Here is an 18,778-nt window from a genome sequence, read left to right as displayed (position 1 = left end):
TCCGTCTCTTCCCCCCCCCCCCCCCCCCCCCACTAAGAACTTAATTAGTTTCGTCGTCTTCACCGTGCCCTTAAATCCCATCCTCGGCCGGAGCAGGCTTGAGGTGATATACAAATTACTCGGCGGTTTGGGCGGGCTGATGAATGGAGAGGCAGACAAAGTGTATTGGTTGCAAAAAGCTTTACTTACCCCGTTAGTAGCTGCGACACAGGTGGCCCCGTCGCTCAAACAAGCGCACGAGTTGCAGCGTGCTCGAAGGGCTCCACCTTGGGCGGAAGTCGCGCACACTTTTATACGGCCAGCAAGCCAATCGCTGGCCGCCACGTAGGAATAATTTAGAACTGGCCAATAGTGGGACACAAATTAGCATACGAATGGTGGGAACTCTCTTGCACCGGGGTTTTCTGTTGCAACAGAAAACTTTTGCTGTGCACAGAGACTCTCATGTGGCGGGAAAATGGCATCGTGCCGAGGCACTAAAATCATTGGGTTGTGACAGTAACGTGAAAGTTGCTGGATTTCAGCTATCTGATGTTACGCTTTTCTTTCAAAGTGTGCTGCTTTATTTTCTCCGGTAGTCTTCGTTCATAAAGAGGCAAGCCACGTGAGAGGATACTAAACACTTCAGTTGTCCGCAGATCTCGGGCAGCGCCACTCTTTTGGGGGTTCCCAGTTTGCATGAGATGCTCTGGTGTGGTGTCTTTAGGCACAGGTTGGCCTTAGGTGGAAGGTACCGTCTGCTTCACGACCTCTGCAAGTCGGGTTTAAGGGATGTGAAGCGTAGAGACGCCCCAGACCAGTGCCTGCTTTTGAGACCTGGAAATTGAAATCTGTTCTTTATGGTGCAGATTTGTCCTTCCTCTTCAGAGCAGTCTTTGAGACAGCTCTAGAGAAGAGGGAACTGAAACCTCTTTGCTAAGGAATCGTTTGTACATATTTTTGATACATTGTGAAATAAGGGGCAGGGGAAGAAATGAACTAGCGGTGGTATAAAACGGTGAAATGCCTATAATTGCTTACCCTGCAGGAAGGGTTGTCTTTATTGCACACATTACTGATGGGTCAATGTACCAATTCACCTAAAAAATACTTTTTTGTTTTGTTTTTTAGGACTTGCAGTTTGCACCCCCTTTGCTGCTCCAGGTGGTGATTTGGCTAGGTACACAACCACAGCATGGGGTGGACAGCAAAGTGTTTTGTGTGAAAAATACCTCCTGGGGGGAAGCGGTGGGTGTATTCTGCTCTCTTCAGTGGGCTGGGAACAGAACTGGTTTAATGCAGCAGTGGCTAATAATGCATGCTTTGTCAGTGCACCCGTTGCAATGGGGCTGCCATGTCTTGATGTCTCAAAAATTGGAAGGGGACATACCCTAATCCTCTTTCCACTGCTCTCTGGCTAGCAGCTCTGTCAGTATTAGTGGTGGTTAGACTGAGTTGTCGGGCTGTTCTTCAAGCATTTTCGGACCCGAATGCAACGGCACTGTTTGAACAGGTACGTCTAAAATTGCCGTTGCAAGTGGCCAGCCTCAGGATAGCGGTGGGAGTGAATTGCAGCGCTTCGCCATGCCCACGCTGGAGGCAGATGGCTGCATTACTTCCTGCAGCATACAGGGGTGAAGCGGTTTATCTGGTAGCTGTGCTCTTGAATGGTGTTGCTACTACCAAAGATCTGAAGTGGCTCCGATTCCAGTTGCTGTTTCGTTCTTGTCATCAGTGGAAATATTAGGTTTCAGCAGAGAACTTAAGAAATTCCTGCCATGTGCTGCCCGTTGCTTTGTCAACTTGGTCTCCAAATGCAGAGTAGCTCACTTCTAGCTTCACCAGTCCCTTTGTTCAATGTGTTTCCTTCTGATATAGTGTTGTCTTTGTCTTTGGGCAACATTTCTTTTTCTGTCTAAGAACGTAGTTGTTAAAGTACCACGGCTGGTTATTGCACTCTGAAGGAGGTTTCCCACTTCCTTTTGCCGAGGGTGCAGGTTATGGTAATGGGTATACTGGAGGAATTCATGCCTTGTGCTTATGCCATTAGTCTTGTGCATTTTTCCCCATCCAGCAAGGTGGGAGTGCAGACTTGTGACAGCCAAAAATAATGTCAGCACTTGTGCTGAGCACCGGTGGAGTTAACAACAGGAGATTATCTGGCACGTCTTTTAAGCTGTCCTCCCTGTGTGCCCCAAAAGAAGAATGCAAGGTCAAGGACACAGTTTTTGATTTCCTTGTATTGCAAATGGTGCAGTGATGGGATGGGGCCGTGGCAAGGTCCCAGTTTTGGTCCTGCAATAAAATGCACCATTTCTCTGTCAGCAGGCAGAGCACTTACCATTGCAGAGGAGAGAGTGAGGGATAGAAAAGTCCCTGCAGTGCTGACGCATCCTCTGTGATCATCTAGAAATTAAACTTTCTTCCCTTCCCCATGCGACACTTACTTTCCAATAAGTGCTGGACACTGCACCAGTCATTGAAATACAGAACTTCCTCCACTTCCCTCTGCGCCTCTCTGCTTCCCTCCCTCCAACCCATCCTCCCCTCACCCCCCCCAAGTCGAACATCACCATGAGAAGAGGGAAGTTTTCAGTAGGACTAGCTTAACATGCAAGCTGGCAGGAGGGTATGGCCCCAAATCTCATTCTCAGTGATATTGGTTAAAGTCCACGAGTCATTCAGTGTTTGCAGTTCTCATCGCTGTTGTCTCTAAGGTCATGATCCAGAGATGTTAGTAGCCTGGCACTGTGGTGTGGGTACAGTATCTAGGAGTGAAGGCATAGTAGATAAATGGTGAACTCTTCTGTTTCTCAGGAGCAGTTGCTGAGGACATCTGTGCTCTTTAAGTCGCCTTGTGATCCAGGCTCTCAAGGCACGTAACCTGACTATACCCAGGAGCAATTGAGCTCAGTTTTCTCTGGGTGGTGAAAGCAGGAGCTCTGTACTGCCTTTGGCCATCTCAGGGTACTCTATAAAAGTGGGGATTTTCCTCATTATGTCGATGAGGAAGCTGAAGCACAGTGAGATGACATGGCCAGCTTGAACTTCACATCTGCGATTTAAACCAGGAACAAGAGCCAGACCTCTTGCTCTGCTGGGGGAGGGGTATCCACTGACTTTCTCTCTTTCTTAAATAAAAGCCGACCTTATTGCACAGGAAATGCAAGTGCAGAATGGAGTGTGAAATCGGTATCGAGTTAGTCTAGAGAATTTTTTTTTCACCTGCATCGGCACATCAACAGTGGCAAGTCAACTTCTAGAAGTGCTGACTAATTATTTGGTGACCTCCCCCACAGCATATGTTTCCCTGGTGTGGAGACGTGTCTCGTTTGGGTAGAAAGATCTGCTAAATAGCCCAGTCCAAAAATAAGTACCTTGGTGTGAAGATGGCTGTGGGCTGGGTAGCTGCATCCATCACTGGTTACATCAAGGAAGAGTTCAAGAACAAGCATAACCTTCTTCACCCGTTTACTCTTGCTCTCCCTTCCTCCTGCCCCCTAAACCCTCAAAACCAACATGTGCCTAAGTGTACTTGTACTTTTTGGCTCATGTGCTCTCTCTCTCTCTTGCACCAGATTGACAGAGATTAATGCTGGCAGGACATTCATGCTGCAGATTTGCCCAAATAATTTTTTTGGAAGTCAGCTGGTGGGTCCCAGAGTAGCTACCCAGATGTTTTCTGTCATGTGGAACTAAATGGATAACCTAAACTGGACACACAACCACCTACTCTAAACCCCTTATTTGGGTTATGCATATGAAAATATTAAAACGTCTCAAGATCAGTTACAAGTGTATCCCAAGGGATATAGATTTCCTTTAACTCGTCTACTTTCAGTGGTTTTCTGGCAAACCCTGACACAGTAGATGGATCATTTTGCTCAGTTTGGTCTGTCTGGCCGTGTGCTCCAAGATGGTTTTTAAGTTATGACACTTGAATGTTTTCTCCAGATGGTCTTGGGGTATGAATCATACTGCAAGATACGGTGTCTTTCTTTGATAAGGTCACCCGTTCTGTTGTTCAGATAGTCAGCTATTTTATAACCATCAAAAATAGATCCTGTTTTCATTTGACTTTTTTCTTGTGAATTTGCTGTCTCTTGGCGAGAGCCTCATTGCTCCATCTCACCTACACCCGATATGCCGATGTTTCCGAGCAGAAGGTTGTTCGTAAAATGCTGTGTTTCCGGTTGGGAACAATAAGTAAAAGCTTCCAGGTAAAGTGGGGGCTAAGATGCTTATTTGCTGTGTTTTTAACATTGGGAATCTCTGGGAGAAGAGGATGAAAGCATTCACTTTCTGTCCTAAGATTCAAAGCTGTTGTTTGGAGATGAGCCCCGGTTCCACTTCATGGACGTTAGGGGCTGGAAGGGACCTTACAGATCATCGGGTCCAGCCTCCGAAGGGGAGGGGAAGGGAAGGGAGTCGGATCCTCTCGCCATGTTTGTTGCCAAAAGGAGAAATACCAATTCTGTGAGAACACACACTATGCCCATGAACTTTTATTTCTTTAATGAAACGGTGGGAACCAATTGGCTTTTTAAGGTAGCATGTTGTAGACTGCACAGTGCTTTTTAGTGTGGAAATATTCTTGCATATAAATGATACGGTGCTTTTCCCCTTGGCCTTCACATTATAAAAGACACGTTCTGTGCAATTTATTACTCAACCAAGCAATTTGTCATGCTTTTGCTTCTTTTACTCGACTCCAGTGACTCTTGAATGTCTCTTGCTGCACGGGGGTAACTGTATGAACAAAGTAAATGGCAAATTACCTCTGCAGAGGTTCTCTTAAGTTTTTTTTCCCTCTCTAGTAAGAAAATGTCTGCAACAATTTTCTCTCCAGTTGAAAGTAGTGAAAGCTTTATGAAGCTAGCTGGTGGCTGGGGTCTTCAAGCACAGCTGCCTGCTCCTGCACAAAAGCAATAGTTTGGATATACATTAGGCTTAGTGCTGGCAGCAGCTAGAGGCCAACATGCGTATGCCTTTGGGATCCCAGTATTTCAGCCGTAGCAATGATGATTAATTTGCCATCTCTCAAGCCTTTGTTTTGTGGTTTGTTTGTTTTTTAATAACCATGCTTTATTTTCCTTCACGTTCATTCACGGTGGAGGGGAAAAGTTTGTTTTAGGGAATGTCTCGAAATGTAACATGCCCGCAGAAGTGACTGTTCAAGCCTCATTAGCTGGAGACTTGGATGGTGATTATAGTTTTAAAGGCAGCCTCATAATTTGTGCATTTCCATAGGAGTGTTGCTATAGCATGGCAGAAGGTTTTAAAGAGCGCAGACAGCTTAACATTTTTCCTCCAAACACATATTTGCAAAAACAAACTCTTAGGACAGCAAAGGCCAGCAGAGCTGTTGTTATAGGCTGATAATTCCAGAAAAGACGGTTTAAACAAATATTCCCCCTGACTGCTCAAGGACCCCTTTGCGTAACGGTGTCTGCACAAGTGGTTGAAATCCTAACCTTGTAGCACTCAAATTGCACATGCTCAAGTGAGGACTAAAGGAAAATTAAATGCCCAAATGACAGCCCAACGTTGAAGGGTATTAAATAAGTAAATGGGTTATAAAAAGTTTTATGGGTTTTAAAAAGTTGTTGCTAAAATTGATAGATTATATTTAAAAATTTATACATTGAAAAATATGTATACATTTAAACGTGTGTGTGTGTGTGTGTGTGTGTGTGTGTGTGTGTGTGTGTGTGTAATTTTTTTTTTTTTTTAATAAAGTAGTGCCACAGTTAAAGCGGCACCCTTGTGTCTTCCTGTGTTCTTGTTCGGGCAATAGTTTGCATTCATTTTTCTGTGGCGTCTCATCTCGGCAGAAGTGTTAGTTAAATTAAAAATCAAAATGACCTCGTTGCATTTTAATTGAGCTGTGGTATGCTAGTATTTTGGTTGAATTGAGCCCCTCTAGAAGCTAATAAATAGCTATGTATCCTTCTCTAATTGACAAGTGGCGGTCCATAGTGGGGCATTGTTTTCAGCAAGTTGTCCTGAAATGATGCTAATGAGTACTGGCATTGAAGTCAGCAGTGTTGGGTCACCAAAGTGCTCCAGCATCATGTAAAAATAGCCAGTACGTACAATTAGTGATAATTAGTTGGTGTTAGTTGCTGGTAAATGGACGTGTGCAAGCGCTCTCTGCCAAGTCTTGGTACACACCAAATGCTTAGCTTCTGGCCTCCTCCTTGTTGTTGGCTGGTACCTGATGGTGTTTTTTGAATGGTTGGATTTGGCAGATTGCTGCTGTTTTTGAATAGGGAAAGTAAATTAGTCACACGCCCGGCTGAGATTCAGCCGTGAATGGGTTATGTGTAATTTGGTCCCTTTCTTCCCTCGAATGTTCTTACAGACTTCACGGCGGTTGCACAGAGCAGTGGTTGTCAACCTTTTCAGACTGGAAGCACCCTCATTTGGTGCATTTGGCTGTTTAGGCTTGGTGCATCTTGTTAGACTTGCGGCATCCCTCTGAGAATGTCGGCTCTTGCTTTTTGCACATTTTTTTTACTACAGAAAAATAACAGAGCGCTCCTATTGCAGAGAACTGAGAGGGACCACAATAGGTCACGTGTGTTTTTAACACTATGCATTCCTTTTGGAGAACTCTGGGTTTATCTTGTGAATCATGTTTGCACGCCTAACAGGGCTAATGCTGCGTGCCACCCTGGGGCACCCCTGAAAGGATCTCAAGGCACCCCAAGGTACTGTGAACCCCCCTGGTTGAGAGTCACTGGCATAGCAATTCAGGTGCAGTTGCAAAGCTTCAATAGGGATTTTGGAGTACAAGATGAAAAGGATTGGGGAGCTGAACAAGGAAAAGGGCTTCTCCCATGACTGCGGTTAATATATTTGGTTTTGTTCTTTCAAAACCTCTTAGCTTTTGGCTCTATATATCAGCAGGTGAAACGAAAAGCATTGAAGTTCAGTATGGTCTGGGGTATCCCCTCTGAAAGCCAAATTGCAGCCTTAGGTTTTTAGGAAGAGGAATTTAAACAGATTAGGCTCATTATGCTAAACTTGGGAGCTTCTGATGCATTTCATAATTGTTTATGGGGATATATGCCATCTCTGAAAATGGAAGCAAGGCAGCGATATAAGAAATAGTGTTGCTGTACGTGAGGATCCTTCCCTTGAAGCGTAGTGGCTATTGTCAGAGACAGAACGGATCGCTGGCCAGATCTTATATGGGAGTTCCTATGTAGTTTGAGGTCCTACAAATTTTACTTAATAGAAGATTATTGAGGCTTTCAGTTCTAATGATCGGGGGAGAGCGGCATCTTCTGTAGCATGAAGAAAAATAACCTCCTTGCTTTTTTTTGGCACAGTCCGAGTGCATCTTCTTAGCTCCGCGTGACTCGGTCCCCATCTCTATACGCTTCTTAGAGAAGGTTGGATTTATTCTGGCATCTAGTTCTTATCACGGGGAAACAACTTTTTGACTCTGATAGACACTGAAGTATTTCAGATCCCTAGGATGAATTTTTACCATAGTGACAGTAGCTGGACTGTACTTTTTTGTACAGTTTTCTCCCAACTTTGAAACAAATGTGTGGTTGTAGTCCTTTTAGCCTTGTCTGTGTTTTAAGAGCTGAATGCAGACCTGCAAAATGCATCTGTAAAATGCAATAATAGACTAAGATTTTTTCCCCTCCTCTTATGCCTGATCCAAAGGCAACTGTGAGAACCTCTGGGACTATTCGGAAGTTGGAAGTGAGGATTTTGGTACCTTGGCCAATATTCTCTTTCTTAGTAAACTTGATCTTGATGTGTGCTGCCTTGAGTCTTGGTTGTAGAGTTGATGGCTGTTGTCTATAATCTGCTCACTAATAAGCAGCTGGATGAGGATTTGGTTCTAGCATCTTTCATCATCCGGTTTTCAGCAAATCAGCTCCCAGACTTAGACTTTTTTTGTTTTTTTTTAAATCTCCATACTGTTGACGTACCCAGTGCAAGAGATTTGACCTGCTTTGAAATTACTCTTGCTATTACTAATAACTATTATTATTAATAAACAGCAACAGCAGTCAGCCATTGCTGTGCTCCACCAATACCCGTTGTCTCTCAACATCCTCGTTTAAGTTGCCGACCTACTTCCTGCATGCTGTTGACCTCACTTGTGTAGGAAGGAAAAGCTTTTACCATGGAATAGTCTCATTTGAGAAAATGCTAAAGTTGGGGTTAAATGAAGGGTTCAATTCTATTCACATAGCTGCTGAGGTTGTCTAGCGCACAGAGGGATTAAACCCTTGACTTGCTCCAAACAATGGTTATGCTATCCATTCCCTTTTATTTATCCTTGTGTTTTCTGCATGTTAGAGCCATGGAAGCATTTGTAAATGGCATTCATTCAAGTCACAGCTTAAAGCTGGTGGTAACTCTAAATTACTGGTACTAGGCAAAAAGAGAATTTAAAAAAAAAGGCACCAAATAATAAAAACAGGTTACTATAATGAGTTTTTCTTTTGTTTCTCCCTCCCTTCTGCTCCTTGTCTTTCATTCATATATTCAAGTAATCATGATTTTTTTTTTTCTTATGATGCAGGTCCATCATAAAAATTTGCTATGCTTTTCAGAAGCTTTGGACTTGCAGTCCCTAGCAGTTTCTGATGCTAGAAGTATGCGCTTGTCTTTCATCTATAAAACTGACTAGAACTTGTAATTTAGAGATCCAGAATTGGTAGTCCCAAAATTCAGTGCTGCCTCAGCCTTACCTGTTTGCATAGTAAATCATTCCTTTGAATAGACATAACCTTGGGTTTGAACACTGATTCCATCATTGGCAGTCCCTTGCAATCGGGGATGATTGTCTTCCATGATTTCCTTTTCTGTGGTCTGAAGACGGCTGATGGAGCTGATCTGGGATCAACAGATTCTGTTGCAACTCGGGCACGTGTTTCCACGTGGGGTGGTTGATTTGGTCCATAACACGCTGTTTCTGCCACTCCCGCTTTTCCGTCTCCTGTCATAAAGGTTTCAAAGTATGGAAATCCTTGCAGCAGACTCTTCCTTCTTTTGGGGCGGCCCTAGGCATCGCATTTTTTAAGTTGCATTTTTTTCAAGTAGGCCTTGAGGACGTCCTTGAAGCGCTTTCTCTGCCTTCCTCTTGAGTGTATGCCTTAATTAAGCTGGGAGAGTAAAACTTGCTTCCGGAACATGGAGTTGGATATCCAGATGATGTGGCTGGCTCAGTGAAGTAGGTATCAGATGATCATTGCCTTGATGCTTGTGGTGTTTGTTTGCGAGAGGATGCTAATGTTGGTACGTCCGTCTTTCCACTGGATTCAAAAGATCTTCTGCAGACAGCGTTGATGGTACTTTTCCAACGACTTGCAGTGTCTCCTGTATGTTGTCCATGTCTTGGCTCCGTACAGTGAGGTGAGGATCACAGCTGCTTGATTCAACTATGAGCTCAGTTTCTGATCTGATGTCGTGACCTTCAAACATCCGTTTTCTCAGGCATCCGAAGGCTGCGCTTGCACGTTTGAGGTGATTCATAGATGCTCGGGTTGGAAGGGACCTCAACAGATCGAGTCCGACCCCCTGCCCTGGGGGCCTTATCAACTCCATACCTCCTAAGCAACTCTACAGTAATAAATCAGTGTGCGTACAGCAAGGAAAACTATTGTCAAACAACCTGACTTGTCAAACCCTGAGTAAAAATCACTTCCAAAAAAAAAAATAAAAAAAAAAATATATATATATACATACACACACACACATGATACTGTAGTTAATAGAAAAATGGTACTAGGACATACGCTTCCAAATGCATAAAGGAAGGAAGTTGGATCTCTTCTGAATATTTGTGTTACAGTTTTAGTTGGTTTGGGTCAGAACAGGTCCTCGTCAAACTAGGTACGTACACGTATCCTGTGTAAAGACGGGTCCTGTTCTGGACAGTTCAAATCCAAGAAAACCAAAGTTCTTTACTGATTTTATAGATAATTATGAATCAAAGTAGAATAAACGCTGCAGTCAAGGTGATTATTTTGATTTAATGGTCATATATATGGAACAGAATTGCTGTTTTTAGAAAAAGTTTGTGTTTTGGGATGGGGGGGGTTGCCTGCATTTGTTATGGTGTCATTTCCCTTCTTCATGGTACAGAGTAAAACTTAACTTTTTAAAAAAGTAAATGGTCTGATATCCCCCCGCCCATCTACACAGTCGTTTGTAAATTCAGGTAAGTGTCTCTTGATTGACACAGCTATAATGGAGCAGATCCCTCTGATGCAAACGAAGGATAAGAAGATTCAGCAACAATTACTTAACTTTTACCAAAAAAAGGGAAACTTGGCCATATTGCTAAGGGTGAGTACAGGCAAGAGGAAGACCAAGGGAAGCGTGACTTCCTCGGTGAATGAAAGGGATAATCTTAACAACAGAGGATGCAGAGAAGGCTCAAGTATTTAATGCCTTTTCTACTTGAGCCTCCTTTGTGAAAAAGGTCAGCTGTCAAATGACAGGCAGAGTTATCAGCAAAGATAAGACAGGAGATAATCAGCCTAGAGGAGGGAAAGAACAGGTTAGAGATGACTTGGACAAGCTGGATGTTTTCACATTAGTAGGGTTGGATGAAATTCATCCTAGTGCGCTTAAAGAATGGGCCGAGGAAATTGCAGAGCTATTGGCAATTATCTTAAGAACTTACGGAGGTCAGCACGGTCCTGGGAAAGTGGAAATGGACAAATCTGAAGTGCCAAGTCTTTGTCCATTTAAAAAAAAAAAAAAAGTTACAGACTAGCCTGTCTAACCTCAGTACCCAGAAAAATACCTGAGCATATCATCAAATCATCTAATAATCTGGTTCTAAGCACTTGGAAGGTAGCAAGGTGATCAGGAAGAGCCAACATGGATTTGTCAAGAGCCAGTCTGGCTTGGCCAACCTGACTTCATTCAGTGACAAGGCAACTGGCTTTGTGGATGGGGGAAAGCAGGGAATGTGGTATCTTTATTAAGGCTTTTCATATAGTCTCCCATCACATTTTCGTAAATAAGATAACAGAATATGATCTAAGATGAAACTACTCTGAGGTCTGTGTGTAACTGGTTGGATCTCCTGCCTCAAAGAGTAGCTATCAATGGCTTGATATCTAAATGGGAGAAGAGATTAAGTGGGGGGGGTTATCCAGGTGTCTGTTCTGGCTCTGGCATTATTCAGTATCTTCATTAATGACTTACGAGATTTTATTGAGTGCACACTTAGTCGATTTGCAGATGACAGCAAGCTTGGCCAGGTAGCAGACACTAAGAGGATAGGATAAGGATTTAGAAGGACCTTCCTAAATTGCAGAAATGAACTGAAATTCATTGGATGGGATTTAGCAAGGCCAAGAGTTAAAGTACTGCACTTGAGACGGAGCGCTCAGCTGCACAGAAACGAAACAGGCAACAACTGGCTCTGTGTTAGTGGACCACATGCTGAAAATGAGTCAACAGTGTGCTATTTTTGTTGGGGGGAAAAAGCCAAATATCATGCTGGGTTGTATTAAAAGGAACGCTACCTAGAATTCAGGGGCGGTGGGATGTGATTCTTCCACGCTCTTCAGCGCTGCTGAGGCCTCACCTGGAGTAAATGTCTAGGTTTGGGTGACAGACTTCAAGAAAGATTATGGACAGATTGGAAAGGGTCTAGAACAGCAAACATTTCTTAGAGGTCTAGGAAGCATGGCTGAAAAGGAAGGGTTGGAAGAACTGGTGCTATTCTGGTCTGAAGAACACTTAGGGAGGTTTGGATAACAACTTTCAATGACAGAAAGTGTTATGGGCTATTCTTTGTCCATAGTGGACAGGGCCAGAAGTCATGGTCTTAAATTGAGCCTAGGAAAACTTTACATTTGTTACTCGGATGAATCTCTCTGGCTGAGCACAGGACGGGACTATTTAGAGAGGTGACGGCCTCTCCATCATTGCCAGTCTTCAAGTGCAGTTTAGACAAGCAAGTGGTGAGGGTGGTTTTAGACTGGATTGATTCTGCCTTGAGCACAGGGTCGGGCAAGATGTTCTTCCCAGACTTATTTTTCTACAATTTTTGTAAACAGGCCCAGTATCTAGTGTGATGAGGTATCCTCTACCTGCGGACAAGTTTGTCTAAAATGAAGAGAGGAGGCTGTTTGATATTGCTAATCTGTTTACCAAGGTATTGCATTTATTTTAGGTTGGCTTGTTAATTGAACAGAACAGTGTTGCTAGATGCAAACAGGGTACTCCGTTGGGCCTTCAGTGAAGAAACTTTTAATGGGACTTCCACGGGGAATAGCATTGGAAACACAAGCTGGAAGTTCAAGATTGAGACTCTTGGTGTTCCTCATGCATTTCATGGATATCCTGGTCACCGCATCCTGTTCACTTCCTCCTGGGGGTTTGGTACATTGTGGCTTAAAATAAGGCAGAAAGGCCAGCGACCCTCTAATATATGTTGTCCAGTAGTTCCACTGTTGTCTTATGCAAGCGACGGGGACCACAATATGGCCCAAAGAGGCAAGGGGAAGGATTGAAAAAAGATCTTGAAGCGATTTTTCTGGTCCTTTGTAAATAATGTCTTCCATCTTGTGTTTGGAAATATGTATGAGACTTAAAACATCTCTAACTTAATCTCTTTTGTAAATATTTAACATGGACTTATAATAGACTCTATAATCTCCTAAATTCTTATTTAAAGGCGCATTAAGCTGATTAATGTAATTTATTGTAATTTATGGCAGCCTTTGGTATTGTTCTGAAGAAAACAAGAAGAGGGAGTCCAAAGGTTGGAACAGGAAATTTCCTACTGTGATAGCTTGGGCAAGTCCCTGAGACCTCTTTAATGCCTTTGGAGTCATTTGTAAAATAGCTATGATGTTCATCCACCTACCTCCTTGAGATAGCAAAGCTTAATTAAATCTTCAGTGCTTCTTTTTTGTTTTTCAGCGTTCTTTGTATCGCGGCACAGACCGTCCTCAGCAGGCTCCTTGCACCAGACCTTGCCTTTAGAGACCAGACGGTTCGAGTATAGCTGTTCCCCTCCTACAACTGACTACTACTTTCTTTTCTTGTCTTTTTTTTTCCTTTAAGGCTCTTTAGTATTCACTGTTTCCCTTCTTGATTGATTGAGATTTTTATCAGCTATACCAGAGGGAGGAGAAAAATGCGACAAATTGAGAGGAAACCCATAGATATCCTCAGGGGTTGCATAAATGAAGCACAGAGAGAGCTCCAGACTGCACGGCTGTGGCTAGCTTGGACTCTCGTTATTAATGATCAAACAGGTGTGGGTCTCCTGGCTGCAGCACGAGCGCTCTGGAAGAGCTAATCCAGCCTTGCAGTGCTAAAAAGACTTAATCTGCAGGATTTTATAAAGCCTTGTAGTTTTGGTGGTGACTTGCATGGCTTGTAACTGTGGTAGTAAATCAAAGGAGACCGGAAGGGGGGAACGTATTGACAGTATCGGAGAAAGGTGTTAGTTGCCATGGCAACTTGGGAACTCATCGGGAGTAGTAGCACTAGCTCAAGGTTATCTCTTTGCAGTTGCATAGCTACCCGACCCTATAAAAAAAAAAAAAAAAAAAAAAAAAAAGCTGCCTCTTGCTCTCTGTTCCTTTATCAGTAAGGCATATCCAAGGTGTGGCTGTATTTAGGGTTGTTGAATATCAACCAAAACATGAAACAAGACCTTTTTTTTTTTCCAATTGTTCGTGTGAAATAACTACACGGTGCATCATTTTGGATTTTTTTGTTGGTCTTTTGTTGACCCCTTGCAACAACCAATGAACTTAGCGATCTATTAGAAATGATTTCTGAGCATCTCTTAACTGCCTTCCTGTTGATTAGAAGTATCTACCATTTCCTTTTGATTAGAAGTATTTACATTTTCTCCTCTTCATCTTGCTTCGTGTACGTTTTGATCATTTATGCATGTTAATGTATCAGTTACCAAAAGGGGTGGGGAAGGAAATCCAGAGATGAAATTAGATCAGAAACGAACACTAATCATTCTGTTTATATCGCTAACTAAATGACATAATGCGCCAAGGGAATTTTTTACCTTCATTGAGGAATTATAGCATAGCCCTTTTTATTGCAGCTTTAGAGTAAGCATCGCTTTATTGGGTTAAAAATGATTTAATGCTGTTATACGTAGCATGTCTGGTACCATAAACTCCCCAGCCAAAAGACCTGATTCTTCCTAAGTTCTGTACATCTCCTGGAAGATGCTTGAGTCCTTTGGAAGTCCGCTGAAGTGAATGGGTTTTGGTTGTAATAAATATTTCACTGTACAGAGCAAAGTTGTCAGGATAACCACTAAAAAAGCGGAGTTCCACTGGGCTTCTTGGTTGTCTGACATAGGCCAGTTTGACCACCAGATAACCTAAATTGCTCATGGTACTTTGAGAGAGAACGGTTGAATATCGGGTATTCTCCTGAAAATATCAAGTGAAAGTGAAGTTTCTCTGTTTTCATATGAACCAGCAATGAGGTAAAGCTCCCATGCACCCATGTTTAAAACTTACAGGACTGAAAAGGATGGTCTCCTAGACTTCTCTGGCTCTCTAATCCCCCGAGTGAATTGAATTATAGCAAAATATTGAATGTATAGATTTCTGTTATTTCTGGATAATTTGGCCAAATAAGAATCTGATCCAAGATGATTTTAAAAGGTAATACTTGACATTTGGTGAGAAAGTCATAATATGAATAAGGGAGTGAGAACTTCCAACATAAACAAATTAATAGTAATGGATATCTTCTATAGTCAGAAGAACTGCTTCACTGAAAAGAAGTGGGAAGAAAGAAATGGACTGCACGCGTGTTATAAAAAGTGTACATTATCTTATACAGATGGTGTTTGGCTAGCTCAGTAGTAACAGAGATAAAATTCAGAAGGTAAAATTTCTTTAGGTACCTGCTAGTGGTGTAGGTTTTGCCGGTTTTTTTTTTGTTTTTTTTTTTTTGACTTGGAGTTTACTTCTGCGTGACTTGGTACTTGGGTGTTGTGCATTTTTTTTTTTAAAGGTTGTGAAGACAAAAGAACATTTTTAAAACCCGTCTAAAGGACAGAGTTTCATATGTGAAGTCAGGCCATTGAGTTTCTGACTGCCCAGCAAAATAGTTCGATAGCCAATAATGCACTGTTAGCATTTCTGTGGATAATCTATGTCCTGATTGCACTGAAGACTCCTGAGACAGGGGGTTATCTTTCCTTCAGATAAATGAAGATGATTTCTTTAAGGTTTGGATAGAGAGTGGGAGGGAAGAAGAATTTATTTGGAAGACTCTTAGAAGGGTTGTAAGCATCAGTCATCCTCGTGATTTAATGGACTGTGCGCTGGAATGCAGCGTTCAGGTCTGATTGATTAGGACTGTCACAACCTGCAGACTTCTTTTTTTTAAAGGAATAATTGGTAATCTTCAGCCATTTGATGGTATTTCTATGGTATCTCTTACCCAAGCAGCTTAGAGCACTTTCTAAACTACAGTTAAGCTCTGATGTACTCCTCAAAGGTAGATGTGTGGTTTGCAGGTGGGAAAACTGACCCCAAAGATTAAGAAATGTAAAAGGCCCCTCAGTGATAACTGGGAACTGAATCCAGGAATTTTGCTCCTAACTTTTTTCTTTCTTTCTTTTTTTTTTTTTTGATGATGATAGGAAATGGAAACTTGGGTAGTCCTTGGTGTACCTTGGTGGAGCCATACTAAATATTTCCCCCCCAAAATGCTGTATGTCCATCAAAAAATTGTCCCATTGTCAAAGGAATGAAGAGGATCTTTGATGGCTTTAGAGGATCCTATACCCCTTCACTCTGCACCCCATCCCAGACCAGAATTTATGAGAGCTGTGGCACGGGGTGATGGAAATAAAATGGAGTGGGAGGGACAGGGTCAGGGCTGGGAGGACCTCAGAGCTTCATAGAGGGAACATAAATCACTCTGTGAGGGCAAAGGAAAATGCATGTAGGTCTTCATTATTAACCATTTGAGAAGGCAGTTAGGCACGCACGTGTCCTACGAGGGCCTGGTAGTTCAGCTTTGAAGTCACGAGCACAAACGGGAACAAATGGAGTTTGCAGTGTCATTCGGGCTACATCAATTTATTAGTATATCAGGAGTAAAATAGCATATAATAATGGACATTTTCTTTTCATCCTGGCCTCATTAGTGTTCCACTGTTTTTTCCTCTGTATGTAGGCGAAGGGGCTCGAACTCCGCTTTTTATGTCGTCTCAGCCCTGTGTGAAGAGATGGTTTCTCTTTTCCACGTCTTGTACAATCAGCGCTGTTCGAGTCTGTTCTTGTATGCAGACTGGACACTGACACGGACCCGCGGTCCCATGCGATATGCAGTGGTGGAGCCATTTCTGTTTAGTATTCCACAAGCTTGAGGAAAGGAGGAGGGAAGGGTAAAGAGAAGAAGCTATTGCTGAAGCATAGCAGATTGCTTTATTCAGAAGTATTAATTTCCCATCTGTCCTTGTCACTTTGACCTCCTCGGTTGTAGAGTGGGTGTCTTCCATGACATGCGACAAAGTCCTGGTCCTAAAGAAGCGATCCTTTAAGACCGGACAGCTATAAAGAACTGGGGTGAGAATGCAGCAAAAGCCAGTAATGAAGCAGCAATATGTAGACTGTTTTCATCTTGAAGCTCTGCTTTTTTGTAGAACTGTCGCCTTAATTTTGCCTGGTTTTGGGAGACACTGTGGTGTGGTTTGCAGGCCTGGGGAAGTAGTTCATTCATTATTTTAGTTGCATTCAATACTCCACGACCCCTTTCCTCACCCTCACTCCCTGCACTATCCATGATCTGAAAAAAGAATAGCTGATTCATTTTAGCTGCTCAAAAGGGACCTTTGATGTCTTCATTTTTTAAACAAATGCTGATGTTGCCTTTCCTGTTTCTAGGGATCTGGAGGGAAGTTTCTGTGGCATCCAGAAGTTCTTTAATGCGTGGGATGTAATACCTGGGTATAAGAGGATGCATTAAAGACGGTCTCTCCTGTGGGATTTGGTCTGTGCATTGCTTTTCCTGAGTCTTGTGGACTTTCTGACAAGTGGGACAGGTCTCATTTGGGGCTCTGCTAAAGGCCCCAAGGAAGAGGCAGGGCAAGTGGTCATTGCTGACCCCAGATCTTGGAAAGGAAGCTGTGCTAGCCCTATACATAGGGTGCAGATTAATTTCTTGGTGTGCTGGCTCAGCTCTGTTGGCCCCTGCTTTGCTTGGGAAGAGGGTGAAGGCAAATTTATGCAAGCTTTACTCTCAGAAGGAGAAGCAGTGATTCTGCCAAGGCTGTTGGTGCACGCGTCTCCCCGCAATGAGATCAGCTCTCATGGGGAAAATGAGAGGATGGGCTGTGCTCCCTTATTGGCTTGTATAGCAGTGAAAGGCTGCTGAGCTATAGGAAGTCAATATATTTTAAAATAAAGACTGTCGCTATTCTGGAAAAGGGTACGGCAGGCAAGGCAAGTTCATTCTGAAAGCTGTGTCTTCATATGTACTCGGGCGTGCGTATATGTGTGTACACAGACAGCGAGACGTGTGTCACCTCATTGGTTTAACTATGTGTATGTACCTTGCCTAATTTGGGATTTCTAAAATGAGTTGACGTGGCACGCACATAAGCTGGACGCCAAAAATAATGATCACGTTGCATAGATCTCATGAATAATTCAATTCAGTTCAATGCTGTTCTGCCATGAAAAAAAAATCCTTGCAATATTTGGCATAATGCAGCCAAACCATTTCATTTTTTTTTTTTAAAGGTAGAAATAAGGAGCCTTTTCACTTCTGTTTCAAACATCACTAATAGGTGGAGTCTTTACTTTCCACTCAGCTAGAATAAATAAATATGTAAAACCTTGGGCTGGAGGTCCTGCTACTAAATGGTTCCTCTACATGGCATTTTGTACTCCCACTTTGCCAAGTGCATGTTGAAAGGGTTGGACAGTGGTTGCGAAGGAGTAGTGTTGAGTTGGAAAGAGTAAATCTCTTTGAAATGGGGAAGTCTCGCGCTAGCTGTGTTAGTCTGGAGGCAGGTAGATTTGCACCTTGATAGACTTCCTAAACCAGAGATGCAGAAGCTTTTGTAAGCAGAGGTCTTACTGCAGCATGTCAGAAACTGGGGAATGTGGAAGAAATGAAAGAAAGCAATGTCTGAAAAAGCATGCCCCCACTTCCAACAACTGCAGGTTTTTTAAAAAAAGAGTGAAAATGGTAATATCTACACCGGGCAGTCAGACCTCACTGAATTGATTAGGCTTCCTTAAATCCCACCCTGTCATGTTAGAGATCAAGTGTGAGCGCGTGTGGTAGTGAGCGTTAGATGAACGTATTTGCTTTTGCAGCGTGCCGTTGACGGTTCTCAATTGTCGACATTTAATGGAGATCGATGGAAGCCGTGTTTTATGGTCCGTATGCGTAACTGGGAAGCGTGGCTAGCGAGATGCTGGTTGGATGACTTGTTCATGGAGGGGCCAGAATGGCGTTTGGGAGTCTTTCTTTAACACCTGCCGGTGCTGCTTTCAATGTCTGCCTATGTTTTTGTGATGGAAATTTAGGTTGGGAGCCCTAACACAAGTACAAAGCTGTGAGAAAAAGCTAAGGCCTCTTTTTCAAGTTTTACGTGGATTGTAATATGATCGTGATACAGGTCCAAGTTGGATCTTGTCTGTTAAACAAAATATACTAGAGTGAGGCCACCTGGCTTTCAGGTAAAGAAGATAGATCTAGTATAGTGGTAAAAAGAAAAGGAAGGGGGTTTGGCAGAGACAGAAGCAGATGACTGCATAAGGAGGTCTCTTTTGGAGGGGGGGGGGGG

At 42.9% G+C, this 18,778-nt stretch overlaps 1 protein-coding gene and 1 pseudogene across 8 annotated transcripts in view; one reads left to right on the top strand and one right to left on the bottom strand.

The window, feature by feature from the left end:
- LOC102373067 overlaps positions 1 to 259 on the bottom strand; it is a 3,686-nt pseudogene extending 3,427 nt beyond the window's left edge.
- Positions 1 to 18,778, top strand: part of SRGAP2 (SLIT-ROBO Rho GTPase activating protein 2) — a 163,915-nt gene that overhangs the window by 32,468 nt on the left and 112,669 nt on the right. The window lies entirely within an intron of this gene.

Source organism: Alligator sinensis, unplaced genomic scaffold (genome assembly GCF_000455745.1).
Source record: "Alligator sinensis unplaced genomic scaffold, ASM45574v1 scaffold1322_1, whole genome shotgun sequence".
In the NCBI taxonomy this organism is placed as follows: Eukaryota; Metazoa; Chordata; order Crocodylia; family Alligatoridae; genus Alligator; species Alligator sinensis.
The sequence above is the reverse complement of the archived record's forward strand: the minus strand, read 5'-3'. Positions and strand labels throughout refer to the sequence as shown.